Below are 12,076 nucleotides of genomic sequence, written 5' to 3' on the forward strand. Positions count from 1 at the left end.
ATCTTCAGCTCATTAAATAGCGGGTCTGTCCAAATGTTCACGTCCTGGTGGGAGTGGTCAGCGTGTTAGCATGAATGCTACTAGGCTAACTAACGTGTGCCTTTCCACCTGCAGAGTTTGTTGAACAGGTTGCTTTTGTACGTCTGTGATCTGCACCCACTCTGATTTCCACAGATGTTTCAGAGAAGGGGGCTCAAACATACAGCCCGTGGACCCAAACGGGCCAAAATGGTTCCACTGTTGGCATCAGTGTCCTCTGCTGACATTTGACGGTTCTGTACAGTTGGTCCAAATGCTGACAGAACACGGTGTTAAACCTCCAACACAATGATCTGCACCTCAGAAGGTTCATTAATGTCACCCACGAAAATCAGAACTTCTACTAAAACTCACACTGATCTGGGATTTATTAATGATATCAGCTGATATCAGTGATTATCACCATGACATGTTTGTCCGAAGCATTGGATGTGAATGTTATGAACCATCAAAGATACTTCAGAAATACTCCGGTGCATCTATCTCATGATGCTCTGCGGCAGTGTGGCTTTGTTAGACTGACTTTATGCAACAGGGCGACACTGACAGTGAACGCAGCATAGACAGTGAACGCAACACAGACAATGAACACAGCGGAGACAGTGAATGCAGCAGAGACAGATGTAAGACAGTGAATGCAGCGGAGACAGTAAACGCAGTGGAGACAGATGTGAGGCAGTGAACGCAGCACAGACAGTGAACGCAGCACAGACAGTGAACGCAGCAGAGACAGATGTGCGACAGTGAACGCAGCGGAGACAGTGAACGCAGCGGAGACACATGTGAGACAGTGAACGCAGCGGAGACAGTGAACGCAGCGAAGACAGTGAACGCAGCGAAGACAGTGAACGCAGCAGAGACAGTGAACGCAGCAGAGACAGTGAACGCAGCAGAGACAGTGAACGCAGCAGAGACAGTGAACACAATAGAAACAGTGAACACAGCGGAGACACTGAACGCAGCAGAGACAGATGTAAGACAGTGAACGCAGCAGAGACAGTGAATGCAGCGGAGACAGATGTGAGACAGTGAATGCAGCAGAAACAGTGAATGCAGCAGAGACAGGTGTAAGACAGTGAACGCAGCAGAGACAGTGAACGCAGCGGAGACAGATGTAAGACAGTGAACACAGCAGAGACAGTGAACGCAGTGGAGACAGTGAACGCAGCAGAGACAGTGAACGCAGTGGAGACAGTGAACGCAGCAGAGACAATAAATGCAGCAGACACAGATGTGAGACAGCGAATGCAGCGGAGACAGTGAACGCAGCAGAGACAGATGTGAGGCAGTGAACGTAGCAGAGACAGTGAACACAGCGGAGACAGATGTAAGACAGTGAACGCAGCAGAGACAGTGAACGCAGCGGAGACAGCAAACACAGCAGAGACAGTAAACGCAGCAGAGACAGTGAATGCAGCAGAGACAGATGTAAGATAGCGAACGCAGCGGAGACAGTGAACACAGCGAAGACAGATGTAAGACAGTGAATACAGCAGAGACAGTGAACGCAGCATAGACAGTGAACGCAGCGGAGACAGATGTAAGACAGTGAATGCAGCAGAGACAGTGAACGCAGCGGAGACATATGTGAGACAGTGAACGCAGCAGAGACGGTGAACGCAGCATGCAGCACTCAGCGCTTCTCATCTTCATAAAGTGCTGGATCAAGTTGCAGCTGCAGGACGTAAACTTCATGTGCCGTGTGTTTGAAATGGACAATCCGATTGGCTGAGTCGCCGGCAACGGGGGAGGAGTGACAGAGGCACAGCCAGGCAGCGGCCGAACCTCTGTCGCCTCCCTGTCAAAGTTATCCGACATGCAGCAGTGGCAGGGCGGTCATATGACCTGGCCATGATGGAGCGTACCTCTATCGCAGCTGTTCCCCATCATGAGGACGTGGCCGTGATTGGCCCGGTCGGACGCCACCTGTCAGCCAATGGGCATAAGCTGTGTGGGTCCGTGTCGGTCCCATGAAGCGGCGCCTCCTCCTCTGGTCACAGCTGCATCCTCCGTCAGCAGTAATTCTAACCCCGGCTCACCCTCGCCGCCACCGCTCTGAAGGATGACTGCATTTATCCAATCAGTGTCTTCGACTGCGCCGCTGGGCTCGGCTTCGTCCTCCTCCTCCTCCTCCTCTCTCTCTGCAGCAGCTCCAGTGCAGCCTCCCTCTCTCTCTCTCTCCTCTTCTTCTTTTGTCGGTGTAGCTGCAGGACGCTGTAAACGCTGCACTGGGAGGATCATTACTGAGGAAGTTGGTCCTCGGACTGATGTGGGACGGTGCTCTGGAGGATTCCGCCGTTAACTCCCGACTGTCAGAACAACACGTCCGATAACTGAACACCTGTGCTAAACGTCCCATCGGATACTGGGTTCATCATGGTATGTCCCATCACTCAGGATAAATCAATAAGTCAATAAATAAATAAATAAATACTAAAGTGTGCATCACAGAGACACACATTGAACCTTAAAGACCCAGAGATACTTTAGTGTCAGTTCCCAAATGATTTTTTTTTCTCTATTTAACCTTTATTAAGTCATTTATCTGCATTTATTCTAATATCATCCTGTTTTTTGTTTGTTTGGTTGGTTTTTTTACACTTTTCTGTGTAAATCCTGTATTTTCTTATATTTAATTCACTGATCATGCAGATCACAGGTGTCAAACATGCGGCCCGGGGGCCAAAACCAGACCACCAAAGGGTCCAATCTGGCCCGTGGATGAATTTGTGAAATGCAAAAATTACACTGAAGATATTAACAATCAAGGATGTTAAAATCATTTTAGGTCAATTCAATCTGAAGTGTGTCAGACCAGTAAAATACTATCATAACCTATACATGATCAAAATGTGCAAATTTTTGTCTTTGTTTTAGTTTTAAAAAAGTAAAATTACACAAAATGTTTACATTTACAGAAGAGCCTTTTAGAAAAAATCTGAATAACCTGAACAAATATGAACAAACTGAAATGTCTTAAGAGTAGTATGTCTAATTTTACCAGTATTCTGCCTGTTATTAAATGTTTTGTGTATTTGTAGATCCACTGTGATCTGTAAGTTGTGATGTATAAATGACAAACTAGGTGCAACATTGTTAAAATTGCACATATTTAAAAAAAAAAAAAAAAATCACTTTCAGGTTGTTCATATTTGTTCATGTTACGGTTTGTAGATGTACACATTTTCATAATGAAATTTGACTTTTTTCACTCAAAAACAGAGAAAACTTTAGAGTTGACATTATTTATCAGTTCTTATCCTATTATTTATATTATTTTACTGGTCCGGCCCACTTTAAATCATATTAGACTGTGTGTGACCCCTGAACTAAAATGAGTTTGACACCCCTGATGTAGATGTTTATTAAACTCAGAGTCAATTCAAAGGGTTTTTTTTTTTTTTTAAATCAAAACAGAGAAAACTGAAGAAAAAGTGACTTTTCCTGGAAAATATGTTAAGTTAAAAAAAAAAAAAAAAAGAGGACCCTTTCACGCTGATGATACTGTCACTTATGTTACAGTATGTTAGGATTTGTTTGTGTCCATTTCCTTTTGTATTAGTCATATATTTAATGAATCCCTCACATTGATTGATATTTTCCAAAAAGGCTTCATCTTTAACACATTTCAGAAACAGAGAAAACTGAAGAAAAAGTGACTTTTTCAATCTAATCTGTCATTAACTGAATAGAAACCCAGTGCCACTGATCCGACTCCATGGGTTTTAATGACATAAAAGTTAAAAAAAAAAAAAAAGTAATTCATAAACTGTACAAATTTAGATTATACAACAATAGTATTCATCAAATTCAGCTGATATAAATGAACATGTACTAGAGACGTTAATAAAAGTTAAGCTACAGAAAAACAAATGTTTGTACAATTGATCAAAGTAACTAATATAAAGTGACATGTAAAATAACATTTTATTTAATGTAATATTTTTGACAATAGTTATAATTTCATTGAGTTTTGTTGGACAGTTAGTTTTGAGATGTTCTAGGCCAGGTCTGTCAAACTCATTTTGGTTCAGGGGCTATATTCAGCCCAATTTGATCTCAAGCGGGCCAGACCAGTAAAATAATGACTTAATAACCTATAAATAATGACACATCCAAGTTTTTCCTTTATTAGTACAAAAAAACCATTTAATTATGAAAATATTTACATTTTACAAAAAAGATGTGAATAACCTGAAAAAACAGAAATTTAATTTGAAAAATTAGTGCAATTTTAACAATATTATGCCTCAACTTATTATTTATACATATACATTTACACACAATGTTACAAAAACATTTGGTAACAGACAGAATATTTTTCAAATTTTGGAGTTTGGAACTAAAATTTGAACAATTTCTACAATATTCCATCTCTTATTATTAACACAACTTCAGATCACAGTGGATCCATAAATGCACCAAACATTTAGGAACAGGCAGAATATTGTTCAAATTGCACATTTCTGGTTGTTCATCTTTGATTTATTTATGTATTTATTTGCATTTTACTGTGAAAGAATAGTTTTGTAAATGTAAATATTTTCACAGTGTCATGTTAGTTTTTCACTTAAATTTTTTCCACCTAATTTTTCACAAAGAAAATTTGTAGTTGTCATTATTTCTGGGTTATTGTGTTATTTTTAATGTAGATCACGTTGGTCTGTATGTGGAACCTGAACCAAAAGGATTTGGACAACCTGGACTGTTCAGGTTAATTTTTGCACTTTCATCCCGCGGGACAGAACAGAACCTTTGGCGGGGGGGCCAGATTTGGCCCCCGGGGCACATGTTTGACACCTGTGTTCTAGGCTTTTATGGTGTTTTTGTAGAACAGTGGTTCTTAACCTTGTTGGCGGTACTGAACCCCACCAGTTTCATATGCGCATTCAACGAACCCTTCTTTATTAAAAAATACAATATGATGTTTTTCGAATTCAAGACACAGGTATATGTTTTACTGGTACACAAAATGAACCGTGCATTAACATCACTGTGTTCAAAGAACAAAACCAATACAGTGCATGAACTCACAACAAATTCCATACCTTTTCACAAAGACATGACCTTTTTTAATACAACCACACTGAAATGGTTTTAATTTTTAACCTTATGTATTCCAATAATGAACTTATTGTATTTATGCTATTTATCATTTTTAACATTTTAACACACACCCATCACCTAATTTCCATCAGGCTACAATAATAATGAATATTTACTGCAAATCAGTGACTTCTGCTGTTGTGTATATGTATGTGTAGGCCGTCAGGTCAACCCGGTTTTCGTTTCATCTCGCTCCGAACTTTCCGAACCACGCAATTTTGACATAAAAAAAAAGATAATTGCATGTAGTGAATCAAAAAAAAAAGTTCTCGTTATACTCTTTCAGTATTTTTGTGATCATTGTTTTATTAGGGCACTAGCTCAGCTTTAGCGTAATACGATTTCTCCATCCACGACGGTGCGTCGGTCGTCACATGATTGTAACTGACCAGTGCGGTGACCGAAAAATGGAAACAAACGCTACACATGGCTGCCTCCGTGGTTAACAGGAAGTAGCAAAAGTCATAACAACGATGTGGAAAATACTCAAATAATTCATCATCAGATGAGTAGAAGAGATTATAAACACTTCCGGATGTGTTGTAGTGCTATAAGCAACAACAATACACCGTGTATATTGGATGTCAATCAGAGAAAGAGTCTCCGAAGCCGTTTGTTTACATACATGGACTTAGCCCGACACACACACCCGACTAATGAGTCGAGTGTGTGTCTTGACCTCCGCCGAACCCCTGAGACTGACTCACTGAACCCCTAGGGTTTGATCGAACCCAAGTTAAGAACCACTGTTGTAGAACATTATGAAACCTACTGACACTGACCTCTGACCTTTAGTTACAGGTCAAATGTCATCCCTTCCTTTTATCTGATTGTCGGTAGAAAACTGCAGAGGAATAACGACACCAGAACCAGAACCTGGTCGCTGACTAAACCTGTCCCAGAAAAACAGAGGCGTGTCTGCTTTTTCCTACGACCTGTGAAGGCACCGTTACCTCCGTCCAACCCGCTGTGAAGGAACACGAACAGGTTTGAGTCACATTTAGACGTTAATCCCTTGTGTGTTGCTGTGTTTTTAAGGTGGTATTAGTCGGACTCAGGGAGGATGAATGGGAGGTGTGATGTCATACGGCAGCAGCGGCAGGAATTCTGGGAATGTGGGAGGCAGATGCATGTTTTGTGAACTCCCATTGATGAGCGAGAGCCGACACACCTGACGTACAGAGAACGAACAGCGCTTAAAGAAGCCTTTGTCTAAAGGATGGACGGATGGACGGACGGGTGCCAAAGAACAAGACCGGCAAGAAACGGCAGCAGAAAACAACCAATCACAGAGCAGAAAACACCTGGGGGACGGATTAGAACAGGGCTCAAACATATGGACACCAAAGGGTCCAAACAGGCCCAGGAAATGCAAAAATGACACTGATGTTTGTTCAGGTTCCACATTCAGACCAATATTATCTAAAGTGGATCAGAACCAGGAAAAAAAGAACAATATAACCTATAAATAATGATAAATACAACTGATTCTCTGTTTTAGTGTAAAACCAAAAAAAAGAAGTAAAATTATATGACAATATTCACATTTATAAACGACCATTTAACAAAATATGTCAATAAACTGAACCAATATGAAGCTGTCACACCTGGACAGGCCTTTGGTCCCATTATTGGAGTTGGACTGAACGCGGACTTTATTTTTTCGATCACATTCTCATTACACTTTTTTCTAGTGGACCAAAACTTGGAAAAAGGAGTAGCATGTGACCAACTGCACTGGCATTGGACAGAAAAGTCAGGGGCGGGGTCAATCAGAGACGGCAGGTGTTGATGAAAACAAACATGGAGGTCCTACGTACAGTTCTGGTTTTCAGTTCTATTTTTACAGACACATATTTACTGAAATAATGTGAACTGTCCACAACAGCTGATTGGATCCAGTTTGGTCAAATGGACTTGTAACCACGTGTCCATGAGACATTCAGTGTCCTCATTGGTCCACATCTGTCATCAGCTCATGGCTGCTGCTCCTAGCTCTGACTACCCATGATACTCGGCTCCTTCCAGGAGCTACGGTGACTCATTAGGAATAAAAAGGCTCATGGTTCCATGGTTTGTTTGGGCTGGAGAACGGTTCTATTCACAGCAGAACTGAACTGGACCGGAGTCCGTTTGGAAGTGGACCACACCAAAGAAAAAAAGTCTGGACTTTCCGAGGAAATGAACTCTAAGTAGGTGTGAATCCAGCCTTAATCAGACTAATTGTACCAGGGTCATTCCATGTCAGATCACCCAATGAGTTAAACCCTACCTCCTCCAAATTCAATGAAAATTGGTTTATAGGTAAATCCTAGCCAGAAACGCCAAATTTTCAAATTTTAGCAAAATCGGACCAACGGTTTTTGAGATATCGCCATTTCTTTTTTTCACTTTTTCGCGAAAAACGGCGTGGCCGCCAAATGTTAAAGTGCTGTATCTCAGCAACCAGTGGTCCGATTTTCAAAAATAAAGTATATTTGTGAAGGGGAGATCATAAGGAATCTAAATACATCATTAGTTTTATCTCTTAAATGATATATCTCATCATGACCTTTTGACCTATATTTTGACCTTGAAATTGACAATTTGGGACAAATGACCCCGCGACGACTTTTCCTGAAAATTGTAGCCCAACATGTTGCCTACAACATACGAAGAAACTGGAGAGGTAATATTTTTCATTTTGAAGCAGCATCAGTTTGAAATGTGCATTACCACAGCTAAAAGTCCTACTCCTGTACATTCTATGTACATCCGTACACACAATTCAACACATTTCACACATTATATGCTTACCACATGGTTAACATGTTCTCTGTCTCTACACTACTAACAAGACAACTCAAAACCACTTGCTTGCAGTAGTGCATGCTATTCTCAACTGAAACTTTATTCAAAAATATCTAGAATACAAGTCAGGGGTCACATGACCTAACCTACTTAAACTGCAGACCATATGTCTGCCACTAAATTTCCCTCAGCCTTTGATGTCTGTTAACTGCAGACCTCAAGTCTGCCCTAAATTACATCATACACAAGAATGAAAAATAAATAAAATAAATAAAAATAAAATGATTGGTCACAAAGGCCAGTCTGCAGTGTGTTACTGAAGGTTATATTCTGGATTCTAAAGCAATATTTGAATACTGTGTCAAGAATATCCCTGGAATCTCCTTCTTTAATGTCACACAAGATGAAGTCGCCGCCAACGAAGAAAACCTCAAACCTCGATTCCAGTTAGCAAGGACTATCAAAGGCACTCTGCAGTATCATCGTTTTGTACCTGTCTCCCTCACTCAGATTAAAGCCTTTAACCTCTCTGAGCAGGACAGTCCTCCAGATTTGGTACAAATCCAAGATGCCAACAATGAAACATGTACACCCAGGGTCATGCAAATTCCCTTGGAAATAAAACAGCAGAATTTTGTCTGCTGTATGTACGATGAACATCCGTGGATTGGACTAGTTGACGAAATTTCTGAGGAATTCGGTGACTACCACATCAAATTTATGCATCCATCTGGACCTGCTAAAACCTTCCACTGGCCATCAAGGGATGACCAATGTTGGATTCCGGAGTCGGATATTCTATGTGTGATAACTGCTCTGTACCTAACCTCCTCCTCTACTAGAAACTATTGCCTCTCTTCAGATGACCTTTTCAGGATTTCAAGTGAATGCAACAAATGGATTCTTGACACTGAAAAGACATGTCATTACATAAAAAGACTAAAGACACTGGATTTTCCATATTAAGACTGATAATTGGCATATATCTTCTCTTGACTTTGTGAATATGTGATGTACATGGATAATACATGGTTTATGTACACAGAATACAGGGATGATCATTTTAGTGGCAAGTATGTCTCATTCTAATTGATATTGCTTCAAAATGAAAAATATTACCTCTCCAATTTCTTTATATGTTGTAGGCAACATGTTGGGCTACAATTTTCAGGAAAAGTCGTTGCGGGGTCATTTGTCCCAAATTGTCAATTTCAAGGTCAAAATATAGGTCAAAAGGTCATGATGAGATATATCACTTGAAAGATAAAACTAATGATGTATTTAGATTCTTTATGATCTCCCCTTCACAAATATACTTTATTTTTGAAAATCGGACCACTGGTTGCTGAGATACAGCACTTTGAAATTTGGTGGCCACGCCCTTTTTCGCAAAAAAGTGAAAAAAGAAATGGCAATATCTCAAAAACTGTTGGTCCGATTTTGCTAAAATTTGAACATTTGGCTTTTCTGGCTAGGATTTACCTATAAACCAATTTTCATTGAATTTGGAGGGGGTGGGGTTTAAAATGTCATTTTTTTTGGGTGATTTGACATGGAATGACCCACCAATATTCTGTCTGTAATTAGATGTTTCGTGTATTTGTAGATCCACTGTATCTGTACGATAGAATGAACATGTAGAAATGATAAACTGAAGCTGAATATTGGTCCAATTACACTGATTTTACTGAAGAAATTTCAGGTTGTTCATGGTTTTATTTACATTTTTAAAGGATAATTTGTAGATGTAAACGTTTTCATGATATAGTTTTATTTTCTTCACTGTTATTATTTCACTGGTCTGAATGTGGAACCTGGACTACAAGGAGTTCGACAGACCTTGTTTAAAATCACAAAAACCACAAAGCAGAAGTTCAACCATCAACCGTTTCTGTTTATCACACAAATAAACCACCTTAAAACGCATTCATGTCCGATGAACAAGCAGACCTGAACCAACCACCTGTTTCCACCCAACAGTTCACATGCATTCAGGGTTTGACCTTTACTGTACCCACGCTGAACTTCAGGAACGGAATGAAGATTTATCCAAGAGCAGACCACCACTGGAGACACTTCATGTCCAGTCCACTTTCAGTTTCCACCAGAACATCAAACAAAACCCACCAAATGCAACAAAAGCTGTCGATTTCTAAACGATAAATAGAACTTCACCTGGAAATCTGACGTTTACCTGAAACAACAGTTTAAGGATGATGAGCCTTGGTCTGTTTCAGGTGAATCCAAAACCATCCACTGTGGCAGATTCAGTGGGAACTGACCACGAGTTAATGCACTAACATTAGCTAGTATCTAATTCTGTTTCTGTTATTTTAGTTGAAGAATCATATTGTGAAATAAAGCTGATGTGTGAAAATCCCACTTCCTGTCTCATATTTCTGAATAAAAGGTGTTTTAAATTATTTCGAAGTAACAGCAGCAAAACTGGAGATGTTTTATCAAATAAATCTACGTTTTCTTTTATAACCAGTGTCTAATATTTGACGTTAGCTTCGATGTCTTTATTGATTCAGTTCAACTTTATTGTCCCACATAGAACACGGACAAACAGTGAGTGAAACTATAAAAATAGAAATAATACCAACATTCAGTGAAAACATTCAAGTAAACCTTGAAATAAAGTGAAGCTGCATGAATGAGTTTGACAAAATCTGGAATCTTTTAGGTTTTTATTCTTTCCACTCAGTCTGACTGAATTATCGCTAGCTCAGTTAGCATAGTGTTAGCCACTGTTAGCTCCTCAGCTAATAGGAGCTAATGAATGGATGGACGTCATTAAAAATCAGATGTTCCAAAACCACTAAACCAAAGAGAACACATTCATATTTACCGTCTTTAAATCCCACAAACTGCTGTAAATTATTCAGAAACACCAGTGACAGGAAGTAGTTTTCCTGCACATGTGCAGAATAAAGCAGGTGTGCGGTTTCAGGTACTGATGCTAATTTTACTCATCAGTTTCATTCTCTTCCTCTGCTCTTCATCATCACATGTAAATAAACTGGATGTTTTTGTTTCATGGACTGAATACAGACGAATAAACACAAGAGGAGCACAAACAGGAAGTGACATCACAGTCACGGATGTGAAAACCCCGCCCATCCTCAGACCTGCCGCTGTGGAGTCCACACTCTCACTGTTCAACAAATATTCCAAGAATGTCTTTGACATAATGGAGGCGGTTCCTCCGCGCCTCCTCGCTCCACATTCCTTTGAACACAACATCCCAGTGTTGTCACGGTTACAGTACAAGCAGGTTCAAGGCTCGTCTGTCTGATCTGAGGACGAGACCATGAACGCATCACATGCAGACTCAGAGCAGGACAATAAACGACTGGAAAAAACTACAGAAGTACAAACGAAAACCACTGCAGCGTCACCGCAAAAGAAACAGCACACAAACGATGGACTCGAACGCATCATACACGAACAAATATGAAGATAGTGAATACTGACCCCCTGAAACCATCTGCAGATGCCCTGAAACCATCTGTAGACCCCCGAAACCATCTGAGACACCTGAAACCATCTGCAGACCCCCGAAACTATCTGAGACCCCCTGAAACCATCTGAGACCCCCTGAAACCATCTGAGACCCCCGAAACCATCTGTAGACCTCCTGAAACCATCTGAGACCCCCCTAAACCATCTACAGACCACCTAAAACCATCTGTAGACCTCCAGAAACCATCTGTAGACCCTCTGAAACCATCTGAGACCCCCCCAAACCATCTACAGACCCCCTGAAACCATCTGTAGACCCCCCGAAACCATCTGTGACTCCCCGAAACCATCTGCAGACCCCCGAAACCATCTGCAGACCCCCGAAACCATCTGCAGATCCCCTGAAACCATCTGCAGATCCCCTGAAACCATCTGTAGACATCCTGAAACCACCTAACACCCCCTGAAACCATCTGAAGATCTGAAGACTCCCTGAAACCATCTGAGATTCCCTGAAACCATCTGAGACCCCCTGAAACCATCTGCAGACCCCCTGAAACCATCTGAGACCCCCTGAAACCACCTAAACCCACCTGAAACCACCTAAGCCCATCTGAGACCCCCTGAAACCACCTAAACCCATCTGAGACCCCCTGAAACCCTCTGAAACCACCTA

At 40.8% G+C, this 12,076-nt stretch overlaps 1 protein-coding gene across 1 annotated transcript in view; it reads right to left on the bottom strand.

Moving 5' to 3' along the window:
• Positions 1–12,076, bottom strand: part of LOC115437529 (ras GTPase-activating protein nGAP-like) — a 74,556-nt gene that overhangs the window by 37,022 nt on the left and 25,458 nt on the right.

Source organism: Sphaeramia orbicularis, chromosome 17, assembly GCF_902148855.1.
Source record: "Sphaeramia orbicularis chromosome 17, fSphaOr1.1, whole genome shotgun sequence".
Lineage (NCBI taxonomy): Eukaryota > Metazoa > Chordata > Actinopteri > Kurtiformes > Apogonidae > Sphaeramia > Sphaeramia orbicularis.